The sequence below is a fragment of the Salvelinus alpinus genome, chromosome 6 (assembly GCF_045679555.1).
Source record: "Salvelinus alpinus chromosome 6, SLU_Salpinus.1, whole genome shotgun sequence".
NCBI lineage: Eukaryota > Metazoa > Chordata > Actinopteri > Salmoniformes > Salmonidae > Salvelinus > Salvelinus alpinus.
In genome coordinates this window covers 65,665,982-65,687,040 of record NC_092091.1, presented here as the reverse complement: position 1 = coordinate 65,687,040, position 21,059 = coordinate 65,665,982, and the positions used below count along the sequence as shown (strand labels likewise).

Below are 21,059 nucleotides of genomic sequence, written 5' to 3'. Positions count from 1 at the left end.
TTTAGGCTACATAGCAATATAGTCAATGGGAAGTAGCTAAATTCTCTCACACAGACTAGCCAGAATAGTGAGGAAGTCTCTAGCCCAAACAACCACATTATTCATTTTGTGTGCATCCCAAATGGCACCTTCCCTATTCCCAAGGGGCTCTGATCAAAAATAGTCCACCGTGCAATTGGGGACGGAGACAGTGTAGTAGGCTCTCTTCTCTAAAGAGTAGCTGGCTTCTTAAGAGCTGGATGGCTCGCGTCCCAAAATGGCACCCTATTCCCTTTATAGTGCACTACTATTAACCAGAGCCCCATATGCCCAATATAGGGAATATGGTGCTATTTGGGACCAATACTTGATGTAGTTAGTTGGGCAAAGCCATGCTAGTCTACACAGATAATAATTTGTTTACAGAGGTGCCTGTGGAATACAAAGTGTGTTGAAAAGAATGCAGCCGTGACACAAGGTGCTATACCCCAGAGGAAATTATGGGGGAAATTGAGAGGCGAGAAGAACCTGCTACCATGGCAACAGTGATATGGCAACTGGCGTCATCTGTTGGAGCTTTGTTTGTCCATCCTTCTGATGCAAATGAATTAAAAGGAAACCAAATAACCAAAACATGGGCTACTTACAACAGGCTCAGATTGATACCTAAACCATCTGCGTGTGCCAAATCAAAACGCCACAAAAGAAAGCATACAGGCCTAATAATCACTTTGTTTTGTTGTCCAATAAAGGTGAAACGGACCATTCGGTGGCTGTAGAAGACAAACGTGTTGGAGCGCTGTGTTGGACAAGTGTTCAGCCTGTGTCTGTCAGTGCAAAGGGGATGCTATATAGACAATGGCATGAGGTAATCTTCACAGAACAGGTTCGCGAGCAGCACCGAGATAAGACAGACACAGCCAGCATAGCAACCCCCATTGTGGGGAAACAGAAAGACACAGCACTACTCCTTCCAATGAGACTAACTGGCTTCTCATCCCCTGGTTCCTCTCTAACAGAGTTAAAACACTGCATGAGGTGACTGCCAGCCAGCCAAGGGGAACCGTCACTGTAGACAAATGGCTGGGGACACACACGCCTTATTACCTGGGCTGTATGCAGCTGGAAACAATGGAACACTAATGTTGCCTAAAGGGGGGAGGGAAACCGTTACTAAAGACGGGAAGAGCAGAGTTAGCAAAAGGGGGAAAGAACAGGTACGAGTCAGTCTTTCCCACTAGATGACGAAGACATACCTCAGACCTGCCGGGGGGGGGGGGGGGGGTTCAGTGGTATAGCATGTTATTCTTGAGCGCTGCAGAGCCTCCCTCTTTGAAGTGCTGAGGCCACAGACTGCCAGCCAGAGGAAATACGATTGGGGGGGGGGGGACAATGCAGGGGTGACAAAGGGAGAGCATGGGTAGAACTACAAGGAAAACATCAAGGAAATTCTCACATCTATATATATAACCCTAGGAGAGTGTCAAACACTAAATGTAATCATCCATCTCATTAAGCTGATCATTTTTATTAGTGGGAGCCTCATTAAGACCAGTGTCTGTTTGCAAATGGTGCCGTGAAGACAAATATTTCATCAACAAAAATATATTACAAGACAGCTATAAATACATAAGAGGTTATTACAAGTTATTTTTGTCAATTGAAACAATTGTACACTTCTTACCAAAACATTGCATTCTAGCTATGCTGGACAGAGGTTCGCATTAACCTCCCCTCTTTGAAGAACTGAGCGCTTCCCTAAGATAAGGAGTTCACCGCATGAAGTTGGGTTCTCCCACCACTGCAACATGCCATTGCAAAACAGGATGACACACAACTATGCTGTTTGCTGTATCGGTAGGAAAAACTTGAGATGGCGTTGGCTTGCCTTGTCGTTCTGCAGGCTGGCTTTCCTTGTAGTGGAAAGGAGAGTAATCTGGAAAGCAGATGGTTGCCATGCGTTAGAGAAAGTCTGGCTGCACTGAGGACAGGCGCGAGCAGGGTGTTGGGGGGGGGGGGGGGGGGGGTAATAGAGTAATACATTATTGAGAGAGAGAGAGAGGTACATAGTGATGTTTATACTGACTTTGTCGTCATCTCTTCTCCACTCTATCCACTGCTGGACTGGACTCTCCCTAGAGGATTATCCTCCCTAATAGACCTCAAGGCACTTTGACTGAGCTGCCCATCTCTACCAGCATAGCCTGCAACACACACATGGGCTAGAACAGATATCGGCCAGCAGCCTGTCACTGCTGGTCGCCCCGTTCGCAGGTCCTCAATAACATTGCAGCAGGGGGTAGCCACATAACGCTACATTGCAGCACAAGACGCCTGCAGCATTGCAGTAGCGTATTAACTACGCAATGTAACTGACCCCGCCGTGTTACTGTGTGTTATATCACTCAGCAGGCTCGTCGGCCGGCTCGCCTTCACAAGGGCATAATTAAGTTACCCCTCCTTGAGACTATAGAAGAGAGAATGAGTGTGAGTATCCACAGTCAATGACTGTGAGAAGAGGCCTGCTGTGCCTCACACTGCGAAACATTCTCATCGGGTGAGATCCGACCAAGGCCTCTCCGGTCTCAGCTTAGAATTTTGATAAGCAGTAAATCATTCATGGTGCGCAGGGAGGTGAATGTGGGGCAGAGCAACCATGATTTAAATATATATAAAAAAAAATTTAACAAGTGTTCCAAATGGCACCCTATTCCCGATATAGTGCACTACTTTTGACAAAAGGCCACTGCACTATACACCCTTTGGAACGCAACAGACACTTATTACAGGATCTCTGTGACATTTCTGAGAATTTGAAACGGTGTCGGCATTCCTCTCCGTGTAAATTTTTCATGGTATGTTTCAAGATCTGTAATGTCGTTGTTTCGATGTTACATCACATCAATATGAGAGCTAGTCTAGACCTGTGTAGTAAGAGCGAGCGTTTTTCTCAAGCCCTCTATCACATTATGTAAGATTTGGCTTTGTCCTTTAGTTTGTGGAAATTTGTGCAACTGAGCTTCAACAGTACAAAATAATAATACCGTTCGAACACCCCCAACAGTATTTCATAAGAGCAAAGACCCAAACAAAAATCCTTCAAGTTCTGGAGTTCAGGAGTTAATCATCAGCGCAGACCACGTTGTGGAGCACGCTGTGGGGCCCAGGCTTCCTGCAGTAGAGGAGGGTGGGAGGCCTGCTGTCTCTGACCAGGGCTGAGCTTGTCAGGGAGGCCTCTCCATTCACAAAGACAGGCGTTTCTATGTGAACAGGCCCTCTGCTGGGGGGGTCCTCCTTTCATGGGGGTATCGTCCTGCTCCCTCAGCCTCAGAAAGAGGGGTGGTGGGGATTGCTTTTAAGGACAGGGGCGAGAAGGGTGAGGAAGGGGGGAGAGTAATTGTGCACCACCAAGACAGTCACAGACACTGATAGCACCATGAGCGACATGAAGGGGCTGCCTGCTTCGCTTAAACAATCAGCGGTGCTCCAAGCTCAAGAGTGCTGGGAGGGAGGGAAGTGCACTCAGGAACAGAGAGACATCCCAGAGATCCACTGACAGGAAAGGAAGAGCAAGGGGGCATAGAAGGCACCACACCAGGATGAGCCTGGTCTGGGCGAGGTCTGTTCCCAATGATGAGAGGGCCAGCTTCCTGTCTGAAAGATCCCAGGAAGGGACATCCATGCATAGAAATAGAGTACCTAGAACAGACATTGTGTGTTCTACCCATGAGTGTTGCAGTCAAAGAAGGATCATGGCATAGAAATAAGTATTAGAACAGGAATCAAGTGTACCCATGTGTTCTATCCCATCACATTGACGCGGTTCCTGTTCTTGTAATTCTATTTCTATGGGGATGGGGACAGTGCAGCTGTTTTGAGACAGACTGCAGACTGCGGACTGTGAAAATGTTCAATGCCAATGAGAAGCGCAGAGGACAAAAAGAAAAACCTCAGCACCGGCCGGCGAGAGGCAAGACAATGCCGTGGTTTCCCTTTCACCCCATTTCAGAGGTCCATTGAATTAGACTGCCAACGCTCTTGTGGAGGTAATCCTTTTAGATAACTTTGAGAGAGGCAAAACAACGCTCAGACAGCGAAATGTGGGAATAGGAAAAGAGAGATTTCTTTCTTTATAAACGGGGTTGGTGGAAGGCGGAGGGTTTTTCCATTCAACACATCTCAAGCGTCGATGTCTAGCTAGCTACCACGGCCCTCTTCAAATATGGACACACATTTTGGCTAAGTAGAATTTTCTACAGCCCAAGTATTGCTTTCTTTCACTAGAAATAGAAGCTGAATGTGTCAACTAAGAACAATGAATAAATTATTTGGATTCACTTTGATGTTAGTGGGCCAATTCCAGATGCCTCTGCAATGGGCGGAAAAGAAAATCTTTAAGGAATCAAATAAATATTTCCAGTGAAACGATGGACTAATAACTCCTAGAATTTTAGTTGTTTTTATTGCTTTGTTTAAAGTTCTGGCAGGAGGCTCCATTTATAATGAACAAAAATATAAAACACAACATGTAAAGTGTTGGTCACGTTTCATGCGCTAAAATAAAAGAACCCAGAAATATTCCATACGCACAAAAAGCTTATTTCTCTCAAATTCTGTGCACAAATTTGTTTACATCCCTGTTCGTGAGCATTTCTCCTTTGCCCAGATAATCCTTCCACCTGACAGGTGTGGCATATCAAGTAGCTGATTAAACAGCATGATCATTCCACACCTTGTGCTGGGGACAATAAAAAGGCTTTTCTAAAATGTGAAGTTATCACAAAACACAATGCCACAGATGTCTCAAATTGAGGGAGCGTGCAATTAGCATGCTGACTGCAGGAATGTCCACCAGCGCTGTTGCGAGAATTTAATGTTAATTTCTCTACCATAAGCCACCTCCTACGTCATTTTAGTGAATTGTTTTAACCAAGCCAGTCCCTCCACATCCGGCTTCTTTACCTGAAACCAGCCACCTGGGCAGCTGAAACTGAGGAGTATATATATACATGTCTGTAATAAAGCCCTTTTGTGTGGAACTCATTCTGATTGGCTGGGCCTGGCTCGCCAATAGGAGCGCTTGGTTCCCAAGTGGGTGGGCATATTCCCTTCCCAGGCCCACCCATGGCTGCGCCCATAACAAGTCATGTGAAATCCATAAAATATTTCAATTGACTGATTCCCTTACATGAACTGTAACTCAGTAAAATCATTGAAATTGTTGCATGTTGCGTTTTTAATTTTAGTTTCCATATAGTTTTTGGCATGCATGGCTCTCTTGGGTGGAGTCATCTTATGAAATTATATTTGCCCTGAAATGAATAACTCCTCTAGAAAGCCATGGGGAAAGATAGTGCACAAGCCATTTTAACTGTAAAAATCTTACTATATCTACAAGTATGCCATCTCCTTATCAAATGGGGTTCATCACAGTGGTCAGAAAGAATCCAGAAAACTCTTAATAGAGAATTCCTTTAATAAATAAATGTAGTGTTCTATCAGTTGTAATCATCCTGAGATGTATCTATCAGAATCGCCCCCTCCTCCCCCAGTCCCTTGACTCACTGTGTCCCATACATAGGCTGGTATTCACACCAGAAGCCCACATCAAAGCGCAGGCTGCCTTGCTAGGAGACTCCTCAGTGATCCCAGCCCCAGAGAGGCATGCATGGCAGGGCTCTGAATTATTTACACGGTCCTTCTCGCTCACCACCGCAGATAGGGAGCTGCATGAAGCCATTCACAATGGGACAGAGAAAAAAGGTCGCCTGGGCCCTACTGTGGAACGGATGATGCTCCAACTTTCATGACGCCACGTTTTAAAAATGAGACGAGAAGAGGTGGAGAGGAGAAAATAATGTCATCATGGCAGGCAGGGTCACACCTGGCTAAGGTTAAAAGAGGAGGTAGCCTATTCCGTTTGTTGGAGGCGACTTTTCCAAGACACACAGGAGACCGGTCTACAGTATGAAGGACACGCCAGGGTCGCCTCTGTCAGTTCAATGGTCGGCTTGGAGCAGTCATAAGAGCCAGCTGGTGTTCTTGATTAGCGAGACCACTCTGACATACGTTTATCAGAAAGTCGGCTTTCAGAAAGTCTGCCTTCACTCGGAAATTGGAGTGAAGTAGTCAGACGAACGTCCTTTCCACTAGGCAAGGCCCCATGGTCTCAGTCACGCATACATAAAACGACACCTGCACATCAAGAGAGCAGAGATACACGGCTACACCCTTTGCCAAGCCCCCTTTCATCTCCCCGGTGTTGTGGCAACATCTACTTCAAAGCCAGGGAGTGACACTGTGCCGTGGATGAGAATGCTTTTAGCAGAGCCCAGGGGTCAGTATCCTACCGTCGGAAACAGCCGTGGGTGACTGAATGTGGATAAGCCATACCTCACAGTAAGACAAAACCATTAGAGCATGGCAACATTCTATAGGCCCTGCTTCCAGCAAATGTTCTCTAGCCCATAGTCCCAGAAGGTCAGTCAGCACGAGACAAACCCATTAGACGTAGGAAGCATTCTACAATGCAAAAACAAGACTGCAGTCCAAGGCTGGATCTACATCCTCCATTTACAAAGATAAAATAAAAAGATAGGCCTATGACTGTCTATGAAGATCCATGACGCATGAATGCTCTCTATCAAATGTTTCACTGACCTTATTCTGGAAAGTTGTGAGTGGAGAAAATCCCTCCGTGTGAGAGGTAGGAAACTGAAAATAGCTATTACAGCACATAATCCAGTAGGAATATAGTTCTCGAAAGCCATGTCAAGCCCCTAAATCATTTTGGCAAAAGACAAAGACATCCACCCTTGACCTGAACCAAAGTCCTTTGAGAACCTGTAGAATGTCATTGTGTGGCTAACGCACAGGGCTAAATTAAATGTGACACGTCTTGTGACAATGGCCTCTCCCTCACTGAAGCCCCCCTCTAGCATTACCAGAATAACGGCCCTATAGTTTTGCCCAAGGAGGTTCCACTTCCACCCAACAGTTACAGCTTCATTGAGAGACAAACTTAAACAGCAAGGCACATTCTTTCCACCTGAATCTGCCCAATACGTCACTCTGCAAACACTGCCGCTACCTCAAACTTAGATTGTATATCATATTTTAACCTGTAGGAGCCAGACTCGTATCATAAAGGATTATATGAACCGTCAAACCACCACAACTGTTCTGCTGCCTGGTCCTCAGCCGTCAAAACTACTTCTCAATCCCTGCAGATTGTAGAGCTGCAGAGACAGCGACGGAGGGTTGAGCTCAGGAACACAAGTAGGCTCTTTGCTGTGGGCTCCAAAGCAAACACTCTGTTACAGGGTCAGGTCGATCTCAAGCTACCGTAGCTCGCAGCACACCTATGAATAGATCACAAATAAATTCTGAAAGTAAAATAAAATCTGGACATGTTCCACTGCAAAACTGTCAAACAAATCTCACAGGTATCAGACACCGCAAGCTCCCAGCTATTATCTAATCATCGCAACATTATCCCAGCCCTGGATAGTCAAACCTAATACATTTTTGCCAATTCGTTTCCAGCAATATTGTCCGTCTGTCTGGTGCGCGTTTGTCTATCACGCCATGTTTAGCCAGTTGATGTGATAACCGTCTTGTGGGTTGACAGAAATACTTTAACCAAATCTTCAATTAAATGTTAACTGAAAAGTAAGCTTACCTGGCAGAAGCAAATCATGAGTAAGTATATCATTTCTAATTAGGGATGCACAATGTATTGGTGAACATATCGGAATCGGACGATATTAGCTAAAAATGCCAACATCGATGTAGCCCGATGTCTAGTTTAACGCCTGTGTGCAAAACCGATGTCATAGCTGAAGTGCATACCTAGATAACGTAGGTACATGACGTAATATTGCACTACACGTGCAACACAGCATTCCTAACCTAGCCCACAATGTCTGCTATGTGGCTCGAGCAGTCAACAAGTCGAGCAGTCATTTGAAAGAGCAAGAAGATTTCAGCGAGACAACTCAAAGGCGAAATCCATTAAAGTCAAGATAATGGAATTCATTTCCCCTGAAAATCAACCATTCTCTGTCGTGGGTGATGTTGGCCTTCGCCGACTGGTCGAGCACCAGTACACACTACCAAGTGTGCTATTTTTCAGATGATGCCCTATCGGAGTTACACTAATAGCGTCACTGCTATTAGCTTCATGACATACATACTATGGAGCCCCGTTTGGGTCTTACGTGTCAAAAAAGACAGTAGCACTGTCAAAGCTGTACAAAAGTCTGCAAACAAGCAAACACCGGCCACGAACGAACGATGTGCTTACAATACCGTGTTGGTAATAAAGCATAATTTGTTCGACGGCAACTTCTGGGGTAGCTAGCTTTAGCTTGGTATCTAGCTAGCACCAATACACCAGCTTGAAAACAATGACCAGTAGAAACTGCAGTCATTTTCATTTTTCTTAGCAATGATTTAGAAATCCTTGTGAGTAAGAATTAGCTAGGTAGCCACTTGTTGTTCACCTATTGAAATTGAACTTCAGATCATGAAAATAAATAGCTATCCAGCTACTTAACCCTGTTGCCCAAAGCTAATGTTATAAGCAGCCAGCTAGCTTCAACTGCTGTGAAGCTAGCCACAATAAGAATTAGGCACAAGTGGAATTTGCGGTTTGCCTTCAAAATAAAAGTATAATTGACAGTGAAAAGTCGTAGAGTTATGCCATACTTTTAGTTTGAAGGCTAACCACAAAGTCCAATGTTGTGGCTAATCCTTATTGTGGCTAGCTTCAAATAGATGGATCCAACCACCATTAATCAAATAAGAACAGTATTATAAATTAGGGTTATTTTAGATGACACCTAGCTATATACAGTTGAAGTCGAAGTTTACATTCACCTTAGCCAAATACATTAAACTCAGTTATTCACAATTCCTAACATTTAATCCTAGTAAAAATTCCCTGTCTTAGGTCAGTTAGGATCACCACTACTTTAAGAATGTGAAATGTCAGAATAATAGTAGAGAGAATGATTGATTTCAGCTTTTATTTCTTTCATCACATTCCCAGTGGGTCAGAAGTTCACATACACTCAATTAGTATTTGGTAGCATTGTTTAACTTGGGTCAAACGTTTCGGGTAGCCTTCCACAGGCGTCCCACAATAAGTTGGGTGAATTTTGGCCCATTCCTCCTTACAGAGCTGGTGTAACCGAGTCAGGTTTGTAGGCCTCCTTGCTCGCACAAGCTTTTTCAGTTCTGCCCACAAATTTTCTATTGGATTGAGGTTAGGGCTTTGTGATGGCCACTCCAATACCTTGACTTTGTTGTCCTTAAGCCATTTTGCCACAACTTTGGAAGTATGCTTGGGGTCATTGTCCATTTGGAAGACCCATTTGCGACCAAGCTGTAACTTCCTGACTGATGTCTTGAGATGTTGCTTCAATATATCCACATAATTTTCCAGCCTCATGATGCCATCTATTTTGTGAAGTGCACCAGTCACTCCTCCAGCAAAGCACCCCCACACCATGATCCTGCCACCCCCATGCTTCACGGTTGGGGTGGTGTTCTTTGGCTTGCAAGCCTCCCCTTTTTCCTCCAATCATAACAATGGTCATTATGGCAAAAGTTATATTTTTGTTTCATCAGACCAGAGGACATTTCTCCAAAAAGTACAATCTTTGTCCCCATGTGCAGTTGCAAACCATTGTCTGGCATTTTTATAGCGGTTTTGTAGCAATGGCTTCTTCCTTGCCGAGCGACCTTTCAGGTTATGTCGATATAGGACTCGTTTTACTGTGGATATAGATGCATATGTACCTGTTTCCTCCAGCATCTTCACAAGGTCCTTTGCTGTTGTTCTGGGATTGATTTGCACTTTTCGCACCAAAGTACGTTCATCTCTATGAGACAGAACGAGTCTCCTTCCTGAGCGGTATGACAGCTGCATGGTCCCATGGTGTTTCTACTCGCGTACTGTTGCTTGTACAGATGAACGTGGTACCTTCAGGCGTTTGGAAATTGCTCCCAAGGATGAACCAGACTTGTGGAGGTCTACAATTTTTTGGGGAGGTCTTGGCTGATTTCTTTTCATTTCCCCATGATGTCAAGCAAAGAGGCACTGAGTTTGAAGGTAGGCCTTGAAATACATCCACAGGTACACCTCCAATTGACTCAAATGATGTCAATTAGCCTATCAAGCTTCTAAAGCCATGACATCATTTTCTGGAATTTTCCAAGCTGTTTAAAGGCACAGTCAACTTAGTGTATGTAAACTTCATACAATTCTCTGTATCACAATTCCAGTGGGTAAGTGAAATAATCTGTTTGTAAACAATTGTTGGAAAAATTACCTGTGTCATGCAATGTAGATGTCCAAACCGACTTGCCAAAACAATAGTTTGTAAACAAGACATTTGTGGAGTTGTTGAAAAACGAGTTTTAATGACTCCAAACTAAGTGTATGTAAACTTCCAACTTCAACTGTAGTTAGCTAGCTAACTATAGCTACTGAAACAGATTGTCGTTTGCTATGTTTTTGGGGAAGAACATTGTTTGCATCCATGAGCTTGCCAGCTTTTTTTTATTTTTTTTATGACCAGCACTGTAGGTAAGCAAATCATAGCATGTATTGATGTATCTATGAATCGTTGTGACATGAAATACGAGTGATTGATTACACTATGTGCAATAACTAAGCAAAAAATTTATGAACGCCTTAAATTATGTGACACGTAGTCATATTCAGGTCTTGATTGGTCAACAAGCTTAATTGACACGTCAAATAGTGTTAAATAGTATCTTTGACACGCAAAGACACAAACGGCGTTCCATAGAAATCTGGGTTGAGAATTAAACGACTGAACAAATGAACAACGAAACAGCACAGCAAGTAAGTGAAAGAAATAGGTTTTGATTATGTTTTACTAGTAATGGGGACATGCGTAAATGCCAACAAAATAACTTTGATCAGTGTGGTGTGTTTGTAACCTTTATTTAACTAGGCAAGTAAGTTAAGAACAAATTCTTATTTACAATGACGGCCTATCCCGGTTATCAGTATCGTTCTTTTGGCAAGGAAAATATCGGATATTGGCCAAAAATGTAATATTGGTGCATCACTAATTTGTATCTATTATTTGCTAACTTTATCATGAAATGAACAGCGGCAGTACAAAACCAGCACATTAGACAGTACATTCCTCACACATTAGATGTGTAATTAAAGGGGAATTGCACTCAAATCAAAATGTGTTAGTTTTTCATCCAGACAACTGAGAAAATATAATTTGGGAAAATAAAACTTTTTTTTTTTTTTTTTTAATTGCTCTACCCAAGAAGGTTCCACTTCCAACCAACATTTACAGATTCATTGAGAGACACACTCTCAGCAAGGCACTTCAGCAAGGCACCTTCTTTGTACATGAAAAAAATATTTTGTAGGAGTTGTTTATTAACCATTATGGTAACATTACCGTTCAAAAGTTTGGGGCCACTTAGAAATGTTCTTGTTTTTGAAAGAAAAGAAAAAGCCTTAAAATAACATAAAATTGATCAGAAAAACAGTGCAGACATTGTTAATGACTATCGTAGCTGGAAACGGCTGATTTTTTATGGAATATCTACATAGGCCCATTATCAGCAACCATCACTCTTGTGTTCCAACGGCACGTGGTGTTAGCTAATCCAAGTTTATAATTTTCAAAAAGCTAATTGATCATTAGAAAACCCTTTTGCAATTATGTTAGCACAGCTGAAAACTGCTGTCCTGATTAAAGAAGCAATAAAACTGTCCTTTAGACTAGTTGAGTATCAGGAGCATCAGCATTAGTGGGTTCGATTACAGGCTCAAAATGGACAGAAACAAAGACCTTTCTTCTGAAACTGGTCAGTTTATTCTTGTTCTGAGAAATTAAGCCTATTCCATGCGAGAATTTGCCAAGACACTGAAGATCTCGTACAACACTGTACTTACTACTCCCTTCACAGAACAGCGCAAACTGGCTCTAACCAGAATAGAAAGAGGAGTGGGAGGCCCCGGTGCACAACTGAGCAAGAGGACAAGTACATTAGTCTAGTTTGAGAAACAGACGCCTCACAAGTCCTCAACTGGCAGCTTTATTAAATAGTACCCGCAAACACCAGTCTCAACGTAAACAGTGAAGAGGTGACTCCGGGATGCTGTCCTTTTAGGCAGAGTTCCTCTGTCCAGTGTCTGTGCTCTTTTGCCCATCTTTTATTGGCCAGTCTGAGATATGGCTTTTTCTTTGCCTAGAAGGCCAACATCCCGGAGTCACCTCTTCTCTGTTGACGTTGAGACTGGTGTTTTGCGGGTACTATTTCATTTTGAAAATGACAAACTTGGATTAGCTAACACAACGTGCCATTGGAACACAGGAGTGATGGTAGCTGATAATGGGCCTCTGTACACCTATGCACTTATTCCATTAAAAATCAGCCGTTTCCAGCTACAATAGTCATTTAAAACATTAACAATGTCTACATTGTATTTCTGATCAATTTGATGTTATTTTAATGGACAAAAAATATGCTTTTCTTTCAAAAACAAGGACATTTCTAAGTGACCGCAAACTTTTGAACTGTAGTGTATATTGACACTAAGGACACAAGGAAGGGGAGAGGAGAAGAATGTGCCTATTAAAAAAATAAAAAAAGTGTAGCTCTCATGCTAAAGAAGGAGACTTATATAGCCTATATTCATGACCTAATATTGATGGTATAGACTAAAGAAAAGCTACTTGACGAGGTTAACCTCACAAGAGTTAGGCTATATATTACATGACTAGTGTGTATAAGATGTCGGTTAATCTGTTATTGAGTAGCGACAGGCAGTATCACCTTGGTAATTCCAAGCACAAACTGTACTGAGAGAATCGTGTGTGTACATGTTTTTATGCTGTGAGAGCAGCAGCAATGATTTTGTTATCTGTTATTTGCATGGCTGTAAGAGCATGATGCAAACCCTCTTGGATAAATCACCACTCGACACCAAAGGGTATTAAATGAGTGGACAATTTAATAACCAGGCCCGTAGGCTTAGAGTTTCAGAGCCCCTCAAAGAAACATCCAGCCAGTCCACATAAACAATTTGGATTAATGAACATGAATGTGTTCCATTACTCATCTCTTACCAACATTCTCCATCACCACCACAACAGTGTGAAAAAAGCTGTTATTCTGAGAGAAAAAACCCTTCGGTTGTCCCACTTCCTGGCTTTCATTAGAGAGGAGTACTGCATTGTTTTATATATCTCTTGGAGTCCTTAAGGGCCTTCTCTCTCTTCTTCCATTCTGTTAGTCTGTGGAGGGCCTGAGCTCCGAGGAGTTATTGAGGACTCACTGTGCAGGGAGAGAGCAGAAAGGCTCTAAGCCTTATGAAGACAGAGGGACTGAGGGAGAAAGAGAGCAAGAGGAGAGCACAGAGGGAGTGTTAAAAGGAATGATTTGAGCAGGAAAAGAAAAGGGTTTCCTTTCTTACTTTCCTACTTTTAATTTAACTTTATTTTGTCTTGTGCATGGAACAACACAAAAAGGGACAACACTGAACTGTCAAGATTGCATGAGAACCCTCAGCAGGAAGTCTTGAGAAGAAAGAAACTGGCTGTAGAGACTAGCAGTATGTACCTGCCTACAGGACAATGCATTGTTATAGGCATACAGCTTTATTTTGAGGATCTATATGTAGCTATTCATGGGGCTCAGATTTGTTAGGGGAGAAACCCAGTCGAAAAGAATATTCAACTGGTGTCTTGTTTAACATTCCTACGTGCTGCATCACATATCCTTACAGTTGTTAGAGGAGTCATCAGGTACATTTCATAAGGAAAATGTCACATACAGGAAGACCAATAATTCATTTGACTATAGTGATTACATAAGAAGAATATGCAGGTATTGCCTACATGACACCCTATACTCTTTCATAAGAGTAGACACCAAGTTTTGAAATGCACTGTTAACTTTACTTGATTCACTGTGGCAACTCAGTCAAGTATGACAGTTAGTGATACTGGGATGGTAACAGTAGTTACCTCAAAACCGCACATCAAACCTAACCCATCTCTTACTCCCCGTCATTTTAATGGGACCGTGCACACGTTGGCTAGTTTTTTTTAAAACTATTCCGGTGTGATATCTAGGCTATTTTGATACGTTTGCAACGCTACCCATACAGGTTACGTAAACAGAACATCTTAAAGTGACAACAATATTATTTCTGTCCATTTAAATACATAACTAGCCAATATGAGAACTCACTGTGCTTGGACGTTTTGCCTAGGTGTGCAGATATTGCAGTATTAGCTAGATGTATAGTTAGCACGTGTTTATTTTTTATGCATGGTTTATATGAAATTGTACATTTACAAAAAATAGTTGCATTTGTTATCCTCGCTTGATAATCTCGAATTTCTACATTCTCTGACTGATGCCATAGCCAGGAGCATGTGCTCGGCTCACACTGGCGCCGTTCCTCGCGACTAGTAAGATGCACTCCAAAACGTTTACCTTGCTTCACCAGCCTTACGAAAAAACACTAAGCAAAATAACATTTGATAAAGTACAATCCGATAAACGTTAGCTTGCGAAGGTATCGAACTCGAAAGTCAGCTCTTACAAACTAAACGTAGTTGTGCTTGCATGCTGTGTTGTAGCGACTAAGTCAGGATGTTATGCTATCAGAAATTGGATGACTAGCATTAGCATAACAAAAGGAGACTGGCTAGCTAGCTTGATTTAGCGTGCGGTACAATCTAGTTGGATAGCTAACTCACGCTCCAGCGAATCACTGAAATTATAACACTAACATAACATTAGCATACGCTTGAAACAAAACAAGCCACATAAACAACGTAAGACTTGTTTTTAGTGCAACGAAAGTGTTTTCTTGTCAGCCAGCAAGATAGCTAGCTAGTGCTAGTTAAAGTCCAGCCGATGGTTGGTAGCTAGCTACTAACGTTAGCCGATATGGACTACATTAGCTAGCTAGCCCCATTAGCTAGGTCAAGGTGGTCATGTTATTTACAACAAATGTATCCGTTTCGTTGCGTCTGAAAACACAGTTTAACACATTTAATTCGTTCTCAATGTATATGCAAAGCTGATGTTTACAAATAGCTTAATTTGAAACACTCTTGCAGCTGGCTAGCAAGGAATTGCTAGCTATCTCGCTAAAGTTAGATAACCATTCCGCCACTGACTGTCTGGCCCACCGCTCTATTGTAACGATTTCTACGCCGGCACCACCCGTTTCCTTGTACTTCTTACCTCCGAAATTATCAGAGTAGAACACAGCAAAATGGACTCCGGCTCCTCTTGATGTGTCCAGAAAAACGGAGCGCTCCTCTTCAGGATACAGCTCACGTCGATGGCCCTTTTTGCCGCTGGGGTCTCCCTCCGCTTCGTATTTTCTCAGCAGTAGCTAGCTAGGCAACCTTCCCAGTTAGCCAACTGGCTAACCTCGGATACCACTCTCAATACTTTAGTTTCTGCTTAGATATGATGCCAAATTATAATATTTTTCAATTCGTCCAACAGTTCGGGTCACCCACAGACAAAAAATCCACTCGGGGATGGTGTATGGTCCGTGTCCGACCAGCACTGAAGAGGAATTAGCTGAAAATTAGACAGCGTTTATCCGCTTGATGCTCTCCGCTACCTCAAGCGATAGTGCTCTCGGTTCTCCGTTCACTGACTAGTAGAGAGTTGGTAGTCGCGGAATGATGACGATGCCAAAACATTATTTTTTAGAACGACGCAAACATGTTACGTCCGAAATAGTTGCTTGAACCTGTACTGTGTAGGGTAGTTATTATAATGAATATGATTGTTTTCATATAATTGGTCCAGTCTATTAGCTACTGTTTCTTATATTTCATACAAAGTGTGTGTGTGAGATTGTGCGCTTTATGTTTGTATCTTTTATTATGTTTTATTGTTGTTGCATTTCGTTGGATGGTGTATACCATGTGTATCCAGTACATATGACTAATACAACTTGAAACTTGAAATGCATCTGTGTGAAAAACCCAGGAGATTCATACCAACTAATTTGAGCATAACGCTATTTCCTGGACCAGTGTCTAGCACAGCGCTGAAGCGAAGCGGCTGTGTGCCCGGCATTGTTTTGCTTTGTTTTACGGTCATGTCCTGTATCTTAATCTGCCAGGGGGAGCTAGTCTGAAGGCCTGAGATATCACTAAGCGCCAAAGAATGTGATTCTGAAGAGCATGGAATTGACACTGGCACTAAGCCAACGAAAGCTGAAAAATATGCCTCAGAGTGAGAGTGAGTGAGGGAGAGCTTTTCCAGGCCATGCAGACACAAATAAACTAAGAGCCTCTGTGGATAGCAGAGCAGCCTGGCAGTTGAAACGTCCACACGCAGGGAATCCTTATGTGGAAATTGAAAAGTCCCTCTGACTTGTCTGTCTTCATATTCTAATAGTACATTAGGTTGATTTGAGTATCCAGACAAAGGCAGAGGAATCAGTATGGTCATATTAGTTTCACATTGAAATACCAAAGGCTTTGTTGGAGTTATATGTTTAGACCACATCGCATCGGACAACATAGAGTCACGGAATATGAGGGGAAATGAATAACGTTAACATCCTATATGTCTCGGGACAGACCAAGGCTCCATGGAACATTTAGAATACGGCAGGAATCCATCAATGACAGAATGTCAGCTCTGTATGTTAAACCTCTGGATAGGGACACAACAGGACAGCTTATTGCTGTGACGATTCTCAATTTACACCGCGATATTCCTCACATAACTGCACACATTACTCCGATTAACATGGAGCCTAGGCTAGGCTGTCCAGACCACAGCTACAGAGGGGGAAAAACACAACAAATGGCTTCCATGTGTTTCTATGACTGATCCACCACTAGCATCCAGACCAGTGCTGCTGGAGTGTTCAGCCACGTTTGGCTGTTAAGACACTGGCCTGTGCATTCTCATTGTGCCATTTTCTTACAAATCATAACTCCGCTCTCAGAAATAGACAAGGCTTCCCATTCTATTTGCATCATATGTTTTTTAGAGACCAATGACAAATCCCAGATGTCTTTCATCTCGCTCACAAAGTCTGAACTGAGTCTCGACTTGCACCGAGGTATTTCCAGGCCCGCGGAGTTCATAGTTTGACACACACCCAATGTCCATTGATAGGCTGCTGTGTTGAGAAATAGAGGGTCACAGTCAGTGATGGAGAACTGCTGTTGTCTGCTGACCATTAGGTTGGATGGTGGTCATGTGGCTAGTCTGTGTAATGATGGATGGAAAGTGGGTTTCATCTTAATAATACAAAGCTTTCCCACATTCAGGAAACTTCTTTGCTCTGTTTTGACTAGATTAAACCATTACTCTGAGGTCAAGCCCTTACAACTGCCAACATGACCATAGGGAAAGACAGCTCTTACTCTGTACATTAGGGAAGATGACATCGGTATTGTTTGTATAGGCCTTTCCCTGTGCAGTAGTTAAATGAGCTCACAGAGGAAGAATATACAGTGGGGCAAAAAAGTATTTAGTCAGCCACCAATTGTGCAAGTTCTCCCACTTAAAAAGATGAGAGAGGCCTGTAATTTTCATCATAGGTACACTTCAACTATGACAGACAAAATGAGAAAAACATTTCCAGAAAATCACATTGTAGGATTTTTAATGAATTTATTTGCAAATTATGGTGGAAAATAAGTATTTGGTCACCTACAAACAAGCAAGATTTCTGGCTCTCACAGACCTGTAACTTCTTCTTTAAGAGGCTCCTCTGTCCTCCACTCGTTACCTTTATTAATGGCACCTATTTGAACTTGTTATCAGTATAAAAGACACCTGTCCACAACCTCAAACAGTCACACTCCAAACTCCACTATGGCCAAGACCAAAGAGCTGTCAAAGGACACCAGAAACAAAATTGTAGACCTGCACTAGGCTGAGAAGACTGAGTCTGCAATAGGTAAGCAGCTTGGTTTGAAGAAATCAACTGTGGGAGAAATTATTAGGAAATGGAAGACATACAAGACCACTGATAATCTCCCTCGATCTGGGGCTCCATGCAAGATCTCACCCCGTGGGGTCAAAATGATCACAAGAACGGTGAGCAAAAATCCCAGAACCACACGGGGGGACCTAGTGAATGACCTGCAGAGAGCTGGGACCAAAGTAACAAAGCCTACCATCAGTAACACACTACGCCGCCAGGGACTCAAATCCTGCAGTGCCAGACGTGTCCCCCTGCTTAAGCCAGTACATGTCCAGGCCCGTCTGAAGTTTGCTAGAGAGCATTTGGATGATCCAGAAGAAGATTGGGAGAATGTCATATGGTCAGATGAAACCAAAATATAACTTTTTGGTAAAAACTCAACTCGTCGTGTTTGGAGGACAAAGAATGCTGAGTTGCATCCAAAGAACACCATACCTACTGTGAAGCATCATGGTTTGGGGCTGTTTTTCTGCAAAGGGACCAGGACGACTGATCCGTGTAAAGGAAAGAATGAATGGGGCCATGTATCGTGAGATTTGAAGATGAAACGTGGCTGGGTCTTTCAGCATGACAATGGTCCCAAACACACCGCCCGGGCAACGAAGGAGTGGCTTCGTAAGAAGCATTTCAAGGTCCTGGAGTGGCCTAGCCAGTCTCCAGATCTCAACCCCATAGAAAATCTTTGGAGGGAGTTGAAAGTCCGTGTTGCCCAGCAACAGCCCCAAAACATCCCTGCTCTAGAGGAGATCTGCATGGAGGAATGGGCCAAAATACCAGCAACAGTGTGTGAAAACCTTGTGAAGACTTACAGAAAACGTTTGACCTCTGTCATTGCCAACAAAGGGTATATAACAAAGTATTGAGATAAACTTTTGTTATTGACCAAATACTTATTTTCCACCATAATTTGCAAATAAATTCATTAAAAATCCCACAATGTGATTTTCTGGATTTTTCCCCCACATTTTGTCTGTCATAGTTGAAGTGTACCTATGATGAAAATTACAGGCCTCTCATCTTTTTAAGTGGGAGAACTTGCACAATTGGTGGCTGACTAAATACTTTTTTGCCCCACTGTAGCTCAGTTGGCTGCATCAGGGTTTCTTGCTGTGAATGGAAGGGTTAACCCAGTATTGCCGGGAAAGGATCATGTGTTGCTCATCGGGCGTGCTGTGCCACACACAGCAGCAGCATAGTGCAGTGTGAGATCTCATATCTTTGATGATGAGTGCGGGAAGGAAGGGGGCTTTTCTCTTCTCGCCAGACACGACTCGTCAAGAGGGCCTAGGCCTGGAGGCAAAGTGTGTCACTATCATAGATGTGATACCACACACACACACTTTCTCTGTTTCACACACACACACACACGTCTGTTTCCCCGGTGTGTACTGTGGCTGTGTGTGATTACCCTCTGCCCACTGGTTCAGCGTAGTAGGTAGCATAGATAAGCCACACACAAACAGAAAGATGAAGGGATGAGAAAGAGGTCGCCTCAGAACACCGCAGCCTCTCTGGAAAAGGAAAACATGGCTGACTGTGTGGCTGAGAGAGAGAATTGATTGGAGGTGACAGTAACAATGGCTCAGGCCAGATAATGATACAGTGCAGTACAGTAAGCCATGGATCCAATAATGGGCAGAACAGACTGAGGATAGTGAACACAGAGAGAGAAACAGAAACCTGGTATGGCATTTGAATTGAATGTACAGTGTTGATATCACAGATTTCATGGGATTTCAGATAAATATATTTTTCTGCTCTGGCAGGGCAGAATGAACACGGACAAAACAGAAGGCTGACTTGATGAATGTATTGGTATCTCAGAGAGATGTATCTATCTCTGTGAACCGTCATTCATCAGTATGTAGATTCACTTATTAGTTTCCCATGAATAGATACTGTATCGTTTGTATAAAGACAAGTTATTTGCAAGTTGACCCAATTCTCAGAAGAACTCTGCCAGCTAATCATCTTGTCTTCTATTTTTCTCACGCACAAGAAGTTGTCTTGTCATCTTGGCTCGTATCCTATCTCTTTGGATTATGTCATCTGTTTATTTTAAGTGGCCTTTGTCTGATATCAGTGAGCGTCAACATTAGGCTTAGGCTTATGTTTAGGTTGTGTCAGATCACCTTTTTGAGCGGCCCTTTCTGCTACGTACAAAGACACGACACAAACCAGTGCAACCAGAATCTAGCTCTGACTGTGAGAACAATGCTCACAGCCTTGGAAATGAACATTTGTAAGCATACACCTGTCATGAAGGTTACATATGAAGCAGTCTGAGGCCAACTACCACACACCGCTGTCATGAAGGTTACATATGAAGCAGTCTGAGGTCACCTACCACACACCGCTGTCATGAAGGTTACATATGAAGTAGTCTGAGGTCACCTACCACACACTGCTGTCATGAAGGTTACATATGAAGTAGTCTGAGGCCAACTACCATACACCGCTGTCATGAAGGTTACATATGAAGCAGTCTGAGGTCACCTACCATACACCGCTGTCATGAAGGTTACATATGAAGCAGTCTGAGGCCAACTACTACACACTGCTGTCAGGAAGGTTACATATGAAGCAGTCTGAGGTCACCTACCAGTCCAGTGTAATATGTGGTAGTATAATAGTTATTAGCTCATCTGTGATCAGTTTTGCATTTCAACTGTTAATAATTACAGTAAGTTCAGAATCAGGTGAAGTAATATTAGGTCTGTGTTTAGGGGCACACTTTCCCTGGGGTGTGCAGTAGAGTACCAATACGTGCAGTGCTATATCAACTAGATGTTTATTTATTTATTTAACTGGCAAGTCAGTTAAGAACAAATTATTATTTACTATGACGGCCTACCCCGGACGACGCTGGGCCAAGTGTATGCCACCCTATGGGACTCCCAATCACGGCCGGATGTGATAAAGCCTGGACTCGAACCAGGGATTGTAGTGACGCCTCTTTCACAGAGATACAGTGCCCTAGACCGCTGCACCACTCGGGAGCCCAAACTATATCAGATATATCTGACAAGACAGATTTTTGTTTTTAATCAAATGTTTATTTTTTTATATTTATATTGAAAAA

The 21,059-nt window shown here is 42.9% G+C and overlaps 1 long non-coding RNA gene across 1 annotated transcript; it reads right to left on the bottom strand.

The window, feature by feature from the left end:
• Positions 1–12,980: 12,980 nt before the first annotated feature.
• Positions 12,981–15,692, bottom strand: LOC139579133 (uncharacterized). The gene is made up of 2 exons (XR_011675678.1): positions 15,250–15,692; positions 12,981–13,373 (listed from the first exon to the last, which is right to left on the bottom strand). It is a non-coding gene; the product is annotated as an uncharacterized lncRNA (long non-coding RNA).
• Between the last annotated feature and the right edge of the window lie 5,367 nt (positions 15,693–21,059).